This window comes from Malania oleifera, chromosome 6 (genome assembly GCF_029873635.1).
Source record: "Malania oleifera isolate guangnan ecotype guangnan chromosome 6, ASM2987363v1, whole genome shotgun sequence".
NCBI lineage: Eukaryota > Viridiplantae > Streptophyta > Magnoliopsida > Santalales > Ximeniaceae > Malania > Malania oleifera.
In genome coordinates this window covers 63,181,292-63,201,859 of record NC_080422.1, presented here as the reverse complement: position 1 = coordinate 63,201,859, position 20,568 = coordinate 63,181,292, and positions in this window count along the sequence as shown.

The window sequence follows — 20,568 nt, the reverse complement described above, 5'->3', positions numbered from 1 at the left end:
AAGGTGTAATGTTGAAATGCTTAAATTGTTCCAACAAGTGAAGGTAAACATACCTTTGCTTGATGTCATAAAGCAAGTACCTGCATTTGCTAAATTTTTAAAGGATCTGAAACGTGCATAGAAAAGTCTTTTTGGCTGAACAAGTGAGCCCAATTAAGAATGCAACTACACCTCCCAAATACAAAAACCCTGGGAGCCCGACCATTTCCATAGTGATACGGGAATTCAAATTCGAGCGTGCCTTGCTTGATTTGGGGGCGAGTATGAATCTTCTCCCCTAGTCTATGTATGAACTACTTGGGTTGGGAGAGTTGAAGCCAACAAAGATGACTTTAGAACTAGCATATAGAAGTATTAGAATCCCTATGGGAGTCGTGGAGGATGTTTTAGTTCAAGTGGATCAATTCTTTTACCCTTTTGATTTTGTGTACTGGATACTCAACAAGTGGTGACCAAAAATTCCCACATCCCCATTATCCTTGGTAGACCATTACTTGCTATGAGCAATGCTAACATCAAATGTAAGAATGGTTTGAAGAAAATCTCATTTGGGAACATGACTGTTGAACATAACATTTTTAATGTCATGAATCAAGTTGGGGATGATGGTGATGTGTTTGAAGCTAATTGCATAGATGTTATTTTGCAGGAACACTTGGATGCTTTCTCTTGTGAAGACTCTCCTGAAGCATGCCTGGTGAATGTTGTAGAGGATGACTGTGTTGAGAATCTCAAAGTAGAGCACTTTTGCTCTCTTCTCGATATAGTTGAGGTCTTTGCAGTTCATGGTTGGACTCCTAAATTTGAGGAGTTAACTCCTTTTGAGAATAAATTTTACAATCTCATGTTCAAACACCCAAGCTTGAGCTGAAACCATTGCCATTACATTTAAAATATTCTTTTTTGGGTGAGGGAGAGACTTACCATGTGGGGATCTCCTCCACCTTAGAGGAAGCCCAAGAGGCCAAATTGTTAGACTTGTTAAGATCCCAAAGGAGTGCTATAGGGTGGAGCACAGCCGATATCAAGGGTATTAGCCCCTTGGTCTGCACACATAGGATTTACCTTGAGGAAGATGCCAAACCTTCTCGCCCACCATAGCGTAGATTGAACCCCATAATGAAGGACGTAGTTAGGAAGGAAGTCCTGAAGCTTTTGGATGTGGGTATCATTTACCTCATCGCTAATAGCAAGTGGGTTAGTCACACTTAAGTGGTACCGAAGAAGTCGAGAGTGACTCTGATTGTCGATGTGAATGATGAGTCAATTCCATCTCGTATTCAAATGGGTTGGCGTGTGTACATTGATTGTAGAAAATTGAACTCTTACACTAGGAAGGATCATTTCTCGCTGTCGTTTTTGGACCAGGTCCTAGAGAGAGTGGCTGGTCACTCTTTCTACTATTTTTTGGATGGGTATTCTGGTTATAATAAGATTAAGATTGCCTTAGAGGACCAAGAAAAAACTACATTCACTTGTCCTTTTGACACACTTGCTTACAGGAGAATGCCCTTTGGATTGTGCAATGCACCGAGAACTTTTCAATGGTGCATGATGGGTATCTTTAGTGACATGGTTGAGGAAATTGTGGAAGTCTTCATGAATGACTTCTAAATTTTTGGTGACTCTTTTGAGGGATGCCTGGGAAATTTAAGTTGTGTCCTCACTTGATGTGAGGAGAAAAATCTCATATTAAATTGGGAAAAATGTCACTTTATGGTGAGACAAGGTATTGTGTTGAGCCACAATGTTTCTGCTAAGGGTATAGAGGTAGACAAGTCCAAGGTGGAAATTATTTCAAATTTGCCTACACCAACTTGAGTCAAGGATGTGCGGTCCAACCTTAGACATGAGGGTTTTTATAGAAGGTTTATAAAAAATTTCAGTGCCATTGCATGTCCTTTGTGCAACCTTCTTGCTAAAGATGTTCCATTTGAGTGGACAAATGCATATAAAATGGCTTTTTCAAAACTAAAAAAATGTTAAATTCTCCACCTATAATGCAACCACTAGATTGGAACATGCCTTTTGAACATATGTGCGATGCAAGTGATTATGCCATTGGATCGGTGCTAGTGGAGAGGAGAGATAAATAAGCATTGCATGGTCTACTATGCTAGTAGAACTCTCAATGATGCACAAATGAATTACACCATCGGAGAAAAAGAATTACTAGAAATAGTTTTTGCACTGGACCAGTTTCGGTCAATCACCTATTGTTGTTTTTATAGATCATGTTGCACTCAAGTACCTGCTCTCTATGCAAGATGCTAAGCCAAGGCTCATCCGGTGGATCTTGCTCCCTTAGGAATTTGATTTAATTATTAAAGAAAATAAAAGAGTTGAAAAAGTTGTGGCTGATCACTTGTCCCGACTAGTATTTCATAACCCTCTATAGTACATCCTTATCAGAGATAGTTTCCTAGATGAACATCTGTTCCATGTGATGAACCTACCTTGGTACATCGACATTGTTAACTATCTTATGCCTGGGCAACTTCCATCACATTGGAATGCCCAAAGAGAGAAAAAAATTTGTGGCTAAGGTCAAACGTTTCTTTTATGATGACCCATACTTGTTTAAATATTGTCTGTACCAGATTTTGAGAAGATGTGTGCTAAATAAACAGACTCGAGGCGTCATCTCATTCTGTCATAGTGGAGCCTGTGGTGGGCATTTCTCTTCAAGAAAAATCACCACAAAAATTTTATAAAGTGGTTTTTACTGGCCCACTCTTTTTAAAGACGTTCATGACTTCTTCAAACGGTGTGATAGATGCCAAAGGTTAGGAGGGACCACTCATTGAAATATAATGCCCTTAAACCCTATTTTGATTATAGAAATTTTTGATTGTTGGGTCATCGATTTTATGGGTCCTTTCCTCCTTTGGGAATCTGTACATTCTTTTAGTAGTGGATTATGTATCTAAAAGGGTAAAGGCTATTCCAATGAGAACAGATTTGGCCAGCTTAATTATAAAATGGATATGGGCCAAACTAGAATCCTCCAGAGTTGTTCCCCTTTATGGTAATGTTCTCACCCTTCTCTTTGCTCATCTTCATATCTCTTGTGGTTTTGAATTCTTCGTTAAAAGAACCAGATATGATCTTTTCAATGTTACCACCCTAAAACAAATGGGATATGACAAAGGCAATAAGGGTTGGTACTTTATGATGAGCAGACCTCAGCGTGTTCCAGTAGCCTCAACAGTAGCTCCTTCTCCTCTTATATATGATCAGGGATCTACACACGACACACCATTGTGGTTTTTATCCTTTCAGCAAGACTTCTCCACTTTCACATCTGAAGTGCGATCCGGAATTAAAAGTATCAAGTAGAAATTTACCTAAGTTGATCAATGCATAACTTGGATTAAGGAATATCACGCAACATCCTCTAGGGGTGGTGATCCTATGGACATCAGCTTAGCTCCTCGCAGCGAAGCTGATAACTGTGATGTAGAAACTGGTGACGAAGAAGAAGGATATAAGGAAGAAGGAGGATAGGAAGGACAAGAAGGAACTGAGGAAGAAGGAGGACAAGAAGAAGAAGAAGAAGAAGAAGAAGACGAAGAAGAAAGTGACGAAGAAGAAGAACACTAGGAAGAAACTAAAATAGATGACTAGCTAATGATGTAGTTATAAGTTATTTGCAGTGTATAATACTGTTTGAATGTTTTTTTTTAAAGTTGTTTGTTTTCGACACTTTTTGTATGTAACTTCCCTCTATGTGTAAAAACATCCTTGCTATTATAATATGACTCTCTTTCCCCATTCCTTGCTTCTTTTTGAATAATGACAAAGGGGGAGAAAATATTGTTAGCAAATAATACTAAATAAGAGCTAGAAGCTAAAAAGTAATATGCTAAAGTGGAGTAAAATATGGCACATAACTTGTAAATATGCAAGTAAAAATAAATATACAAATATACAAGTAAGAAATCATACTTTATGAGCTAAACAGATCCATATTGAATAAAGTGTGACATACTCATTAAATTTTAATACATGTTGGATGATATACTTTAAATTTCTTTATCATTATTCTTATCAAATGGCAAAAGGATGCTTATTGTTAGGGGAATTATTTTTCAAAGGAATTCTTATCTTTGCTCATTGTTTGTCATCATCAAAAAGGGGGAGATTGTTGGCCTAAATGGGCTTTTCAATCAGTTTTGGTGATAACAAACAAAGGACAATCTAACTTGGAATGGTTGAGTAATGATGTTTCAGGTTTGAAAATTAATACAAGGATCATTGTGGACCATCAAGCTACAAGTGATCCAAGAGAAGCTCAAAGCAACACTAGATTGATCAATGCAAGGGGAAACTAAAACCAGCTCATGCTAAAGTCCAAGGGATTTCAAAGTGACCATGAAATGGAAGATTTCAAGCTTAGAGTATAAGGTTTTAGGATGAGCAATGTAAGTACATTAAAGTTGAATATCTATTGAAATATCATTTGAAGCTCTTTAAGGGATATATATGGACTTGGAGATCTATTTTAAAATCTCAGAAAAATTTTTATAAAAGAACAAAACAAGAGAGCAAAGAATATTTATTGAAACAAAAATAAAAATCAGAAATATATTGTTCAGAAGACTGAAGTAACTTATCAGAAGATTGAAGTGTCAACTTTAGAAGACTGAAGTTTAAGTTCAGTCGTCTGAAGAATTACTTTAGAAGACCGAAGATTAAGTTCAGTTGTCTGAAGATTTTTTAGTGAAAAATAGAAACTGGCAGAAGCACATCAGAAGACTTAACTTTGACTTCAGTTGTCTGAACTCGAAACTTCAGAAGTCAGAACCCCGAGATTAGCCGTTTGACCCTGTGTCCAGTTCAATATTTTCAAAGTGTTAAGGGACCTCAATCGTCTGACCCCGATACTTCAGATGACCAAACACTATTAACGAGCAAATTTTAAAATGTTTTAAATTTTAAATATCAGTTGCTTGTGCCCCAAAATTTCTAAAAACTTGGGAAATACTCCAAGTAAACTTATGCAACACGAAAACACTTTTTAAAGGTTATAAATACATGGTTTTGCAGATCAAAACATGCCGAGAATTGAAAAAATCTGTTATTTGCTCTATTCCATTCAAAGTTTCTACTTGTTCATGTACTTGAAATCTAAAAGTGCTGATATTCTGAACATACTGATAATCAATCCTTGAGTTCTACATACTGATTTCTCATCTGGAGAAAATGGGACTTGGTGAATTCTAATCTTGAGTTTCGAATTGTATTTCATATTTGATATTTAAATTCTGAAGTATATAGATTTGACTTGTACTAATCAGCTCTGTGTGTGAGCACTCTTTGTACACATCTCCTTGCTATTTTTCTTGTAGTTATTGGACAATTCCAGGCTTGTTGGATCATTGACCAAACAAGGGAAAGTTGTTTGGAGAGGCGAGCTCTAGCCTAACATAAAGGAGTGGTTGTAAAGGTGTTGTTCTGCTCGGCAAAGGAACTAAGCTAGTGCAATCCTTTGGTGGTTTTCCAAAGGTAAGGACATAGGCTGTGGACAAGCCGAACCTCGTAAAATCTCTGTGTCTCTTTCTCATCTTTACTCTTTACTTTGCGCACAATATATCCATGTGTATGCAAAGTGAAGGTTGCGGGGTTTAAAATCCATATTTAAAGAAGATTCTTGATTTTGAAAGTACATTTTAATTAACCATTTTCGGAAACCCACAAGGGAGTACATTGATTAATTTTCGAAAATCTTGATCAAGAGAAACGCAATAAAAATTTCCCTCAAAGCAGGTTTGCAAACAACTATAGGGCAGTTGACAAAAAGCATAAAAAATCTTGAATGATTGTTTGACTTTCATACTTTGGTTGGTTGAATTGTGTATTTAATTTTTAAGTACCTTCTGGTGTGATTTGGTTGTGATTATAAGCTAATTAAGTTACTTTCTTGTTGTTGCATCAATATAAGTAACAAGTTAAAAGGAGGTTAAATTTTGTTAACTATTCCAATTCACCCCCCCCCCCCCTTGGAAAAGCTATTCTAATTTCATCTTCCTAGTCAGTTGTGTTAGAGGCTCTGATAACACTGAGAATCCCTCAACAAAACGATGGTAATACCCATCCAGCCCCAAGAAACTCCTAATCTCCTAGACATTCCTTGGTTTAGCTTAATTCACTACCACATCAATTTTACTATGATCCATAGAAATTCCATCCCTGAGATGACATGCCCCAAAAAAACAACCTTCTCGATCCAGAATTCACATTTGCTTAACTTAGCATAGAACTTCTTTTCCCTGAGCGTCTGTAAACTCTTCCTCAAATGCATCTCATGCTCCTCGTAGCTCCTCGAATAGACCTCTACTTCATCAATAAAAGCAATAACAAACTGGTTTAAATATTGGTGGAAAATTATGTTCATCAAATCCATGAATATTGTAGAAGCTTTCGTCAGACCAAAAGGTATAACAAGAAACTCATAATGTCCATACCTGGTCCTAAAGGCTGTCTTCGATATGTCTTCTGCCCTTATCTTTACTTGGTGATAGCCTTATCTAAGGTCAATTTTAAAATATACCTGTCTACACTAGAGCTGGTTAAATAAATCATCTATACGGGGCAGAGGATACTAGTTCTTGATTGTCACCTCATTAATTTCCCTATAATCTATACACATTCTCACGGACCCATCTTTCTTTTTCACAAATAACACTGGAGCTCCCCACGGAGATACCCTAGGCCGTATAAAACCCTTATCAAGCAAATCTTGCAACAGATTCTTTAACTCCGTCAACTCTACTGGCGCCATTCAGTAAGGTGTTTTAGAGATCGACAATGTACCTGGAAAAAGATCAATAGGAAAATGTTGGCCTAGTAAGGCTTACAATTCTTATTTTGATTATAACAAATCATGATATGTTTAATGTGGTTCAAGTGAAAGTTTTTCAGGAAAAAGGCAAAGCTTAAAGGAAGTGACAAAGCTCAAGAGGATGATAAAGCTTATGGATTAAAAAGAGATCTTGAAGAGCATGAGGATTAAAGATAACTTGATGAAGGCTCAAAGAAAAGATCGAAAACTCAAAGATGATGGAAGAACAAGATTGAAGAACAAAGGATTAAATTTTCAAGGATGTTTTGAATGTAAGTACTTCAAGTTAATTTCAAGTATAAACTGATTTGAAGCTCTCATAAAATTAAAAGAAACTCAAAAATATATTTAAGGAAACTCTAAAGAATATTTTAAAATTAATGAAAAGAAAGGTTTTTGAAAAAGAAGAGTTTTTGAAAATTAGAAAGGCCAGGCGACTGTCCTCTTATGGCAGGCGACTGTCAAATTAAGTGAAGATTTTTTAAAGGGACAGTAGCATGCCAGACCACTGCCTAAACATGCCAGGCACCTGGGTGGTCATGCCAGGCGACTACCTTGGTTTTGGCAGGCGACTTCCAGCGTTCTGTGTTGTGAGTTTGTTCTATGACAGGTGACTGCCACTCAAACGTTGGCTTAAAAACTCTCAATGTGAAGATTTTTTAAATGAAGTTTTTGGATACTATTATTTTGAAAAACTTGGAAACTACTTCAAGGAAACTTTGGGAGTAAGAAATAACTCTTAAACATCTATAAATAGCCCCTAACTTCAAAGATTTTTGACACCAAGAAATTCTCAGCAATCAAAGTTCTCAAAAAGGCTCTCAAACTCTCTTGTGTTCATTCATCTTCAACTACTGAATTGCTACTGATTCAAACTCTGAAGTAAAGTTTTCAAAGTCAGAATCTTTCCAGTTTTGGAAGATAATTGGTGATTTATATTGAGTATAGAGCTTCAAATTCTTTTATATTTGTATTACTTTGAAGTATTATTGTGCTAAATGTTGTACTAACCTACTCTGCTCTGAGAGTGTTTTCTTGTACATAAACTCTTCTTTATCTTGGTTCTTATTCATAGACAATTCAGAACTGTAGAATCGTTGGACCAAATGAGGGAATATCGTTTGGAGAGGTGGGCTCTAGCCTAACGAAAGGAGTGTTTGTAATCGGTATTTGTTCCACCCGTCAACGGAACTGAATTAGTGAATCCGCTGGTGGTTTGCCAAAGGCGAGGACGTAGGCTGGGTATAAGCTGAACCTCATAAAATCTTCTGTCTCTCTTCCTCCTTCCTCTTTACTTTTTCAACAATACATATAACCTGCGTGTATGTTTTAAATTGTTGATTTTGAGTGTATAATTGTTAAATAAACCGGAGGATAATTTTTTTTTGGCTTAATCAGCATTGATTGCGGAAACCAAAAGGGAATACATTGGTTGATCAACCTAAACTTATTAATCTTAAAGTTTATTTAAAATCTAAACACGAAGAAGAATTGTGATTTTGGAATAAACAAAGGACTTACATAAATTCAGCGTGCTTTACAATTCCTTACAAGGCTATTGATAAAAAAAATTGAGTTTTTGATTATCTTGAATGGTGTGTGGTTGAATTTTTTTTATATTTACTTATTGTGATTGTTGAAATAAAATAAAGAATTAAAATTGAAATAATTTTAAAATTCCAATTCACCCCCCCTCTTGGGAAGCTATCCTAAGTTCAATTGGTATCAGAGCCTAGTTATAGCAAATTCCTAACAAGAAGCTATCAAAAGATCTAAATGGCTAATATAGGAGTAGCTCCTTTTGGAGAGGGTCAATCCTCAACTTGTCCACCAATCTTTTGTGGACACAACTATACCTTTTGGAAAAAGAGAATGCAAATCTATCTCCAACACATGGATTGGAAAGCAAGGGAAGTAGTTGTGGATGGAGACCTTGTTCCCACCAAAATAATAGATGGAAAACATATTCCAAAAGAGAAAAAGGATATGATCGATTCTGATTATAAGATACTTCAAATAAACTCAAGTGCTATAAATGCTTTGTATTGTGCTTTAGACGCTAATGAATTCAATAGGGTTATGGCTTCTAAAATAGCTAAAGAAATATAGGACAAATTAGAAGTTACATATGAAGGAACTATTGATGTTAGGGACAATAGAATAGACATGTTAACTAGCGAATATGAAGCTTTCAAGATGAATTCAGATGAATCAATATCAAGTATGTACACAAGATTCACCCACATAATTAATTCCTTAAGTGCCTTAGGAAAAACTTATACCACCTACGAAATGATTAGGAAAATTTTGAGAGGCCTTCCCTCTATATGGGAACCTAAGGCTACAACAATTACCGAAGGAAGAAACCTTAAGAACACCTCCTTAGATGAACTCATAAGATCACTCCTTACCTATGAAATGGCTCTAAAAGAAAGAAATTCTGAACCAAAGCATAAGAAAACTATTGCACTAAATGCATCAAGCCACAGCTTAAGTGAAGAAGAAAGTGAATCAAGTGACTTAGATCAAGATGAATTAGCATTCATCACTAAAAGACTAGGAAAGTTTTATAAAAGGAATAAAATATTTCCTAAGAAGCTCAAAAAAATAAAAACTGAAAAAGTAGAATCAAGTAGAAAAGAAAATAAAAGTAAAAATGAACCTCCTATATGCTATCATTGTAAGAAACTAGGACATATCAAACCGAACTGCCCTTTGCTCAAAAAGGACAAGAAGAAAAAGAAGGGAGCTATAAAGGCTACTTGGGATGACTCAAGCTCCAGCAAAACTGAAAACGAATCAAGTGGACAAGAGATGGCAAATGTATGCTTCATGGCAAATGATGAAGAGGTAAATTCCTACTACTCTTCAACAAAATCTAGCAATGAATGTTATGACGAGTCATGTGATAGTATGCCCTCATACAAAGAATTACAAGTTGAATTATTATCATTGCATAAAAGATTTATAAACATTTCCAAAAGAAATATAACCCTGAAAGATCAAAATAAAGAACTCTTGAAGTAACTTGAATCATTTAAAACCATTGAAAAAGAAAAAGATTCTTGTATTGAAAAATTAGAGGAAGAAGTGAGTAAAGTACCTCAAGAATTAGGCAAAACTCATAAAGAATAATTGAATAGAAAGGATCAAGAAATAAATGAACTAAAGAAATTAGTAGAAGATAAAGAACAAATTATATATAATTTTACCAAAAGGAAAGATAATTTTGAAAAAATGATTGGACAGCAAAGGCTACATGGGAATAAAGAAGGAATAGGTTACAATGGTAAAACAAACAAAAAAAATAAGAAATTATACATGCGATATTTTCTAAAGGAAGCCAAGCACTATGCCAGCACTTCCTCACACAACAAACATGAACACACTACTTGCTATATGTGCAAGATCAAAGGTCATGTAATGTTTGATTGCCCACTAAAAAGGAAGTATGTTAAAATACAAGGAGAATGGAAAGCCAATAATGGAACTAACAAAAAAACAAAGAAAGTTAAAAGGATTTGGGTTCCAAAAACTAAAAAAATGAATCCTCCATTGTAGGTTTGCTTTAGGACAACATCATCAACGGACAAGTGGTACTTGGACAGCGGGTGCTCAAGACACATGACCGGCGATAAGACCAAGTTTTCATTTCTAAAACAAAAGGATGGAGGATATGTCACCTTTGGTGATAATGCCAAAGGTAAGATCATTGGCATTGGGAGAATAGGTAAAGAACCTTCTATTACTATTCATAATGTATTATTAGTAGAAGGTCTAAAACACAATCTTTTAAGTATAAGTCAATTAAGTGACAAAGGGTTTGAAATAACCTTTAAGAGAGAAAAATGCATTATTCGGAATCCCAAAGAAAGTAAAATCTTATTTATAGCTCTTAGGATAAATAATGCTTATTGTATAAATCTTGAGAATCTTATGAATCAAAATGTAACTTGTTTGGCAGCCATGAATGACATAAGTTGGCTATGGCATAGGAAGTTAGGACATGCTAATAAGGACTTATTATCCAAATTATCAAAGAAAAATCTTGTAAAAGGATTACCAAATACCAAATTCATAAAAGACATGATATGTGACACATGTCAAAAGGGAAAGCAAGTTAAAACCAGCTTTAAAAAGAAAAAGTGGATGATTACACCTAGACTTATTCGGCCCAACTAGAACCTTAAGCCTAGGAGGAAAACAATATGCTTTTGTAATAGTGGATGATTATTCAAGATTTACTTGGGTATTATTCCTAACAAATAAAGATGAAGCTTGTGACCTGCTAATCACGTTATGTAAGAAATTACAAAATAAAAAGGGTTATAATGTAACAATTTTTAGAAGTGATCAAGGTAGGGAGTTTAGAAACAAAGAGGTTGATAAATTATGTAATGAATATGGAATAAACCAAAATTTCTCAGCACCAAGAACTCCACAACAAAATGGAGTTATAGAAAGAAAGAATAGAACCCTACAAGAAATGGCAAGAACAATGATAAACGAAAATAACTTACCTAATTGCTTTTGGGCTGAAGCTGTAAACACAACATGTTATATTATAAATAGGGTATCTATAAGATCAAGTATAGATAAAACACCATATGAACTATGGAAAGGAAGAAAACCTAATATCTCTTATTTTCATGTATTCGGATGTAAATGTTTCATCCTTAACACTAAAGATGTTTTAGGAAAGTTTGATGCAAAATCATATGAAGGTATCTTTTAGGCAACTCTACAAATAGCAAAGCCTATAGGGTTTATAATAGGAGAACTCTTACTATCATTGAATCAATACACATAACATTTGATGAATCAAATATTTATGAAAATGAAAATAAGAATGATGAAAAAGAAGATATTCCACAAAAAGAAGAAGATCTTTAAATAAAGGAAGAAAATATTAATGAGACTTCAAATAAAAACATTATAGAAAATATATAACTACCTAAAGAATGGAAATATTCTAAAAGTCATCCAAAAGAACAAATACTTGGAGAAACTTCAAAAGGTATAACCACTCAAGCCTCATTAAAAAATATTTGCAACCATTATGCCTTTTTATATCAAAATGAACCCAAAAATACTGAAGAAGCTTTAAAAGATGACTCTTGGATTATAACTATGCAAGAGGAACTAAATCAATTTGAAACAAGTCAAGTGTGGGAACTTATACCTAAACCCAAAGACAAATCAATCATAGGAACTAAATGGGTGTTTAGAAATAAAAAAGGATGAAAATGGAGTTGTTGTAAGAAATAAAGTTAGGTTAGTAGCACAAGGATATAATCAAGAAGAAGGTATAGATTACAATGAAACTTTTGCCCCCGTAGCAAGAATGGAAGCAATTAGGATGCTTTTAGCTTTTGCAACCCATAAGGACTTCAAATTATATCAAATGGATGTAAAAAGTGCTTTCTTAAATGGATATATAAATGAAGAAGTATATGTAAAACAACCTCTAGGTTTTGAAAATTTTAAAAATCCAGATCATGTTTTTCAGTTAACTAAACCTTTATATGGATTAAAACAAGCTCCTAGAGCTTGGTATGAAAGGCTAAGAAAGTTTCTAATTGAAAACTATTTTTCAAGGGGAAAGATAGATAGTACTTTGTTTATAAAAACCAAAAACAAAGACATGCTTATAGTACAAATTTATGTTGATGATATTATTTTTGGAGCAACTCATGAGGATTTGGGTAATGAATTCGCTAAATCTATGCAAAAAGAGTTTGAGATGAGCATGATGGGAGAGTTAAATTACTTTCTAGGATTACAAATCAAACAAGCAAAAAATGGAATTTTCATAAATCAAACTAAATATATTAAAGATATGTTAAAGAAATTTGATATGGAAGAAAGTAAACCTATAGGAAACCCTATGAGCACTTCAACTAGTCTTGAAAAAGATGAAAAAGGGAAACAAGTAGATACTAAACATTACCGAGGTATGATAGGAAGCTTACTTTATTTAACAACAATAGACCGGATATTATCTGCTCCTAAGGAATCACACCAAACAACGGTTAAAAGAATCCTTAGATATCTACTAGGCACACTTGAACTAGGTTTAAGGTATCCAAAGGAAACTAAATTTGAAATGATTAGCAATTCTGATGCAGACTTTGCTAGATGTAAAATAGATAGAAAAAGCACAAGTGGAACGTGCCATTTTCTAGGACACTCTTTAGTCTCATGGTCTTCAAAGAAACAAAACTCTATAGCATTATCCACAGCAGAAGCAGAATACATAGCAACAGGAAGTTGCTATGCCCAAACATTGTATATGAAACAGCAACTAAAAGATTTCAAAATTCAATATCAAACCATTCCTATAAAATGTGACAACACAAGTGCCATAAATATTTCAAAAAATCTAGTATCTCACTCAAGAACAAAACATATTGACATAAGACATCATTTCTTGAGAGATCATGTCCAAAATGAAGATATAATGTTAAAATTTGTAAATACAAATGACCAATTAGCATATATATTCACAAAACCTCTGTCTACAAAGTTATTCGTATTCATTAGAAGAGAATAGGGTATGTTATATAATCGTGAAGTAAACTAATTTTTTTCTGCTTGATAGGCAACTGCCACCAAGGTGCCAGGCGATTGCCAGGCTACTGACTTTTCAAATTCTACATTGACAGGTGCCTGCCTCATTCTAGTAGGCGACTACCTCGCGGCGAGTATGGTTTAAAACCCTGTCTTAAGCCATTTTAACTTCCACCAGGCACTTGCTCCTTCATCTTTCTTTGTGAAATTTTTCTCTCCTACTCTTTTCCACACAAAAACTTCGTCCAAATCAGCTTGAAACCAAGCCTCTAATCTTCCCTCCTCACCAAATTGCGAATATAACCTAGGGTTTCTCTGTTTTTCCCTTTCATACAAACATACCACGAACAAAATCAGTTGGTAACAAGGGATCTTCCTCTTCAACAAGGATCAATAATGATGAAGTGGAGAAATGGTTTGTAACTCCACATGCTAAGCAACTTTATCGGAACCAAATCACTTCAGCCGAACCCATTTTAGGTAAAGTTCTTGATGTTACATTCTTCAATATGAATTTTCCTAAAGTATTGGAACATTTTAAAGGGATTGGATGGGACTGGTTTATTACATATCAAGCTAAAGGATATTATCCTAACGTGGTTAAGATTTTCTATGCAAATATGGAAAGATGTGAAAACGGGATCAAAACAAATCTTCCTGGGAAAAATATTCACCTTAATCCCATATTTTTGGGAAAAATTCTTCGAGTTAAGCTAGGAGATTTTGAGGTCCACATTGTTGAGAAACAATGGATTATGTCCTAGGGATTCACTCTAGAGGAATTTTTGCCTCTAGGTATGACTGATACACCTGTTAATTTTGGGCATCCACCTCTTTATAAACAGCTCAATCTACAAGCCCTAATTATACACAAACTCATTACATACAATATCCTACCACGCTCTGGTTCTCACAATCATATTTCATTCTTAGATTGTTTTTGTAATGTGGTGTATTCTTAAAGGGATAAAGTTGGATCTTCCAAGCTTACTTATCAAGTGGATTATTATGAAAGTTGATACCCCTCGTGTTGTTCTACCATATGCTAGAATGTTAAATATGGTATTTGCTCATTTCAATGTTCTTACACCATTATTTAACTTCACTAGTAAAACCCATTACGATATCTTTTTTGATACTATTCTTAAATGTATGGGATATAAGAACTCTCCTCAAAGATGGTTTCATAAAGGACATCGTCATGTATCATCTACACCACCACCTCAATCTTCCATACCAGCATCTTCAGTTCAACTTGACCTTGAAACTCCTTCTTGGTTCGTTCTGTTTTTTAATCACTCTATGACCTTCAGTGATGGAATGCAATCTGGACATGGTACTCTAAGGGAGAAGGTTTCTACTGTAGAAACTCATTGTTCAAGTCTTGTTCAGCAAGTTGACAAGATTGAACAACATTTGGCTAGCTCCTTAAGGGCAAATCTCCAATGAATATCAGCTCTACTACATCAAATGATGATGAATCTGGTGAATACGAAGAAGAAGAGGATGGAAGTGGGTCTATGGAAGCCTTCGATTGATGTGTTTCATCTATGTATTATTATTCATTTTTAAAGTTTTGATGCTTTACCGGATAGTATGTTCTTTATGCTCTATAAGTACTATGTATTAAAGCACTTCTCTATTTTTGTATTATCTCTTCTCCTTTTTGATTGAGGTCCAAAGGGGGAGATATTTGAGAGAAGGGAGTGCAAAAATGTATGATGCTAATATGGTTTGTAAAACTATGAATATGTATGAATGGATTATTTATGGATTATCTTACATGGATCATATCTTGTATATACCTATGAAAATGTATCACGTTTCTTAAAAGGGGGAGCCATGTGTATTAATTCTTATTATTTTTGCTCTAATTTGTCATTATCAAAAAGGGGAGATTGTTGGCCTAATAAGGCTTAAAATTCTTATTTTGATGATAACAAATCATGATATGTTTAATGTGGTTCAAGTGAAACTTTTTCAGGAAAAAAGCAAAGCTTAAAGGAAGTGACAAAGCTCATGAGGATGATAAAGCTTATGGATTAAAAAGAGATTTTGAAGAGCATGAGGATTAAAGATAACTTGATGAAAGCTCAAAGAAAAGATCGAAAACTCAAAGATGATGGAAGAACAAAGGATTAAATTTTTAAGGATGTTTTGAATGTAAGTACTTCAAGTTAATTTCAAGTATAAACTGATTTGAAGCTCTCATAAAATCAAAAGAAACTTAGAAATATATTTAAGGAAACTCTAAAGAATATTTTAAAATTAATGAAAAGAAAGGTTTTTGAAAAAGAAGAGTTTTTGAAAATCAGAAAGGCCAGGCGACTGTCCTCTTATGGCAGGCGATTGCCAAATTAAGTGAAGAATTTTTCAAAGGGACAGTAGCATGCCAGGTGACTTCCTGAACATGCTAGGTGCCTGGGTGGCATGCCAAGCGACTACCTTGGTTTTGGTAGGCGACTTCCAATGTTCTGTGTTGTGAGTTTGTTCTATGACAGGCGACTGTCACTCGAACGTTGGCTTAAAAACTCTCAATGGGAAGATTTTTTAAATGAAGTTTTTGGATACTATTATTTTGAAAAACTTGGAAACTACTTCAAGGAAACTTTGGGGGTAAGAAATTACTCTTAAACATCTATAAATAGCCCCAAACTTCAAAAATTTTTGACACCAAGAAATTCTCAGCAATCAAAGTTCTCAAAAAAGCTCTCAAACTCTCTTGTGTTCATTCATCTTCAACTACTGAATCACTACTGATTCAAACTCCAAAGTAAAGCTTTCAAAGTTAGAATCTTTCCAGTTTTGGAAGATAATTGGTGATTTATATTAAGTATTGAGCTTCAAATTCTTTAATATTTGAATTACTTTGAAGTATTATTGCGCTAAATGTTGTACTAACCTACTTTGTTGTGAGAGTGTTTTCTTGTGCACATACTCTTCTTTATCTTGGTTCTTATTTAAAGATGATTCAAAGCTATAGAGTTGTTGGCCCAAATGATGGGAATATCATCTGGAGAGGCGGGCTCTAGCCTAACGAAAGGAGTGCTTGTAATTGGTATTTGTTCCACCCATCAACGAAACTGAATTAGTGAATCCTTTGGTGGTTTGCCAAAGGCAAGGATGTAGGCTGGGTATAAGCCGAACCTCGTAAAATCTTGTGTCTCTCTTCTTCCTTACTCTTTACTTTTTCAGTGATACATATAACTTGCGTGTATGTTTTAAATTGTTGATTCTGAGTGTATAGTTGTTAAATAGACCGGAGGATAATTTGTTTTTGGCTTGATCAGCATTGATTGCGGAAACCGAAAGGGATTACGTTGGTTGATCAACCTAAACTTATTAATCTTAAAGTTTATTTAAAAGCTAAACACAAAGAAGAATTATGAGTTTGGAATAAACACAGGGCTTACATAAATTTAGCATGGTTTACAATTCCTTACAGGGCTATTGATAAAAAAAAATTGATTTTTTGATTATCTTGATTGGTTGTAGTTGAATTGTTTTTATATTTACTTATTGTGATTGTTGACATAAAATAAAGAATTAAAATTGAAATAATTTTAAAATTCCAATTCACCACCCTCTTGGGAAGCTATTCTAATTTCAGAAAATCTACTTCACAATCAGGTGACAAGCCTAGAAGCTCATCTGGAAAAACATCTGTAAACTCCTTTACTACTGCCGTTCTAGTGTGCTTCAATTCATTTCCTGACATTTCTTTAACAAAGGCCACGAATCCCTGACAACCACTCAGGAGCAGTCTCCTCACCTAAGTAGCTGAAACTAACTCGGGTAACGATTATACTTGCGACCCTATAAGCCTGAATTCTAATATTCCCAGAGGTCTGAAAATCACTTCTCATAAATGGCAATCTATACTGGCAAAATTAGGTGCTAGCCAACAAGGCACCTGATAGCCTCCCCGAGCAGGTCTAGGAGTGGGAGCAGCTCCAATCTGAGCCTGACAATCTCTCATCATATGCCATGGCTCCCCACATCGGTAGCAGATACCTTGCCCGACATGACACTCGCCCGGGTGCCTCTTCCCACAAGTCAAACAAGCTAGAAATGACTGCACACCCTGAAACCCACGACCCCCCGACTCCTGCCTCTAGTCTTTGTAGTAGCCACCTCTCTTCCACGAACCCTGACTAGACCCTTGCTAGGAACCAAACAACATGGATCTCTTCTTCTATCTCTGCTCCTTTTCCTTTAACCACTCTTTGGCTTCTACCATAGTTGCCCTATTTACTAGCTCGGCGAAATCTTGCAATTTCAATATCGACACTTGCTTATATAATTCTCTCCTCAGACCTCTTTCTAACTGTCTTACCTTCTTCGTCTCGTCAGGAATTATGTATAGAGTAAAGCAAGATGACTTAATAAACCTCACCGCATACTACTATACTTTCTGTTGTCCCTACTTCAGATTCAAGAACTCTTTAATCTTGGCTTCCCTGAACGAGGCTAGAAAATATCTATAAAAAAATATCTTCTTAAATCACTCCCATGTCATCTCTATAGACATTGTCCTCTACTGCTCTAGGAGTTTCACTACCATTTACCATCTTTTGGCCTCTCAAGTAAACTTATACATAGTGAATAACACCTTCTACTCCTCAATACACATGCATGCTACTATCTCTAGGGTCCATCCTAAAAAGACAATAAACTTAGCTTAGGACCCTATTACTATAACATATCATCTAACCAATATATTATATTCTTAACTAATTCATCACCCCTGATCTTAATTCAAGGTTCAATCCTGCAACCTAGATACCCAACCCGATGATAGTTTACCATAGCTTTCTTGAAATCGTCATCATAGGAAAAACACACAAACCATCATGGAAGTCCTGCATCTAGACTACAATACAAACCTCAAATTCCCTTATCCTATACTTTGGTATTGTTACTATAGCATTCTAAAGTCTACAGAACCTAGTAACCTAGGCTCTGATACCAAACTGTAATGACTTGCCTATTTTACTACATAATCAACCATATTAAACATCATTAACTTAAAACATAACAAAGTCAACCCAAACACATGGGTAACGGGGAACGACCTATCATACAGAACGAAAACCTAAGCAGCAGTAAACATAAATTTCAAAAACTCAGCCATATAACACAATGTACTAGAGTACCTACATTTCACCATATATTGTTAAAATATAAAATCCTCAAAATCATAAAAAAGATGAAACTAGGATACCAAAAACCAGTTGATCCTAGCTCAAAACTTACCGTCCTAGCAAGGTAGCAAAAAATGCCTTAACGGCGAGCTTCGTCCGCCTGTCGTTCTAGGTTCCTTGAAATGGTTTAAGCTAGGGTGAGACACCTCTCAGTAAGGGAAATAAACCAAATGTAGTTGGGTGGCAACATTAATATTTATGTGCTATAATAAATATACTGTACATGTCATATGTTTGGAAACATTGACAATAACATAACTTCGTTAACATACAAGTTCATAGTATACTAAATCATACTATATTTCACTGTTCATAAAATCATCTTATATAACTAGTAATTCTGAAATTTACCCTGGATGAATAGCTAGTTGATGTCATGTATTACCCCCCATGACGGGTTGTGCAGCCCAAAGGCGGGACCCAACAATGGCTGGCCGACCACTGTTGAGTCAAAAATTCCTATAAGTGTGATGGGCCCACCGCACCCTGGTCCAGACTACTAGGTGGATGTCTACAACTCTATACTAAAAGTCACATCGACTATCCATCTCTCACCCCCTCTACTAGTAGAAGCAGTTAACACAAGTCTGAACTGAACTAAACTGTATAGCTACGGTACCGTGTTCCTAATAACGGATCTGAACTATCATTTGGGTTCTAATAACAAATAATACATGATAATATACTATTTTAATACAAATAGATTGATAGCATTTCTAAATTCTGTAATGACATAAATAGTTATGATCTTGTGCTGAATACATTCATAACTGCAGCCTTGCGCTGAAAACATGCATAACTACGGCCTTGCATCGGCTATCAATCATGGCCTTGCGCCGAACATATCATATATACTAATCTGAATAAATGTACTGTTTATCTTATATTCTGAAATCATGGTTTACTATATTATCGTGTTACTCCTGAAAATAACTAGAACATGCTTTTTTTGTAAAATTTACTCAACGTAATTTTATATGCGTAAAATAATATTCATGGCACATAATACTGAATAAGATCATGAATTCTGTTCTAAAATCACATTTCCTGACATTTCATACTAAAAAATGTATATCCCTATGTAACAGCAGTATTTTCCCAAATATACATTTTCACAAATATGCTTATATGTAATACATGCCTTCTAAAAAATCATTTGCTAATAAATAATAACAATTTTCATGAAAAATTTTTACTTTAGTTTAATCCCTTACCTGACTACTAAAAAGCCCCTATAGTGTCTAGTCCTACACTCGCAAGGTTCCCAATTCAACACCCTAAAAACAATATCTCCTTGAACAAAACTTTAGTATTTCTTCGAGTACTACACTTTCTAGAACTGTAGGAAAACAAAATACTAAATAAAAAGTCTTACCCTGAATTTGGGATGAAGTTCAAGTTAGCCCCACCAATGATCCACTTCAGCAGACCTGAAGAGAACTTTCCCAGGAGTGTCTTCGTGGCCTTTGATTGTCGAACCAGCAAGAATTCGGCCCAGAATCTTAGAGACTAGGGGGAGGGGACAAACATGAGAAAGAGAGAGGGTTTCTTCGAATAATTTATGTAGAAAAATTGAGTTTAGGCTATTTATACACCTGCACTCATTGACAAGCCACGTCACTTCATTGACGAGGCCACGAAGAAAGTTTGTTGACAAATGCTTACTCCTCATCGACAAAATTCAGAAATGAAAGATAGCCACTCAGTATTTTCTCGTCGACGAGACACATGTCCTCGTCGACGATCTCATTAAGCATGTTTGTCAACGAACATGCTGTGTTCATCGATGAGATCCCTGTTGAATCCTTAAATTCAATTTCCTTTCTCTCTCCTTTCGCTTATTATTTAATTATTATATTTTTATAGGTCTCTACACATTCGATGGCATAAGGTAGCAAAGGTGCACCAACCATCCAGAGCACGGTCGGGAACCAAAGTATACTTTATCTC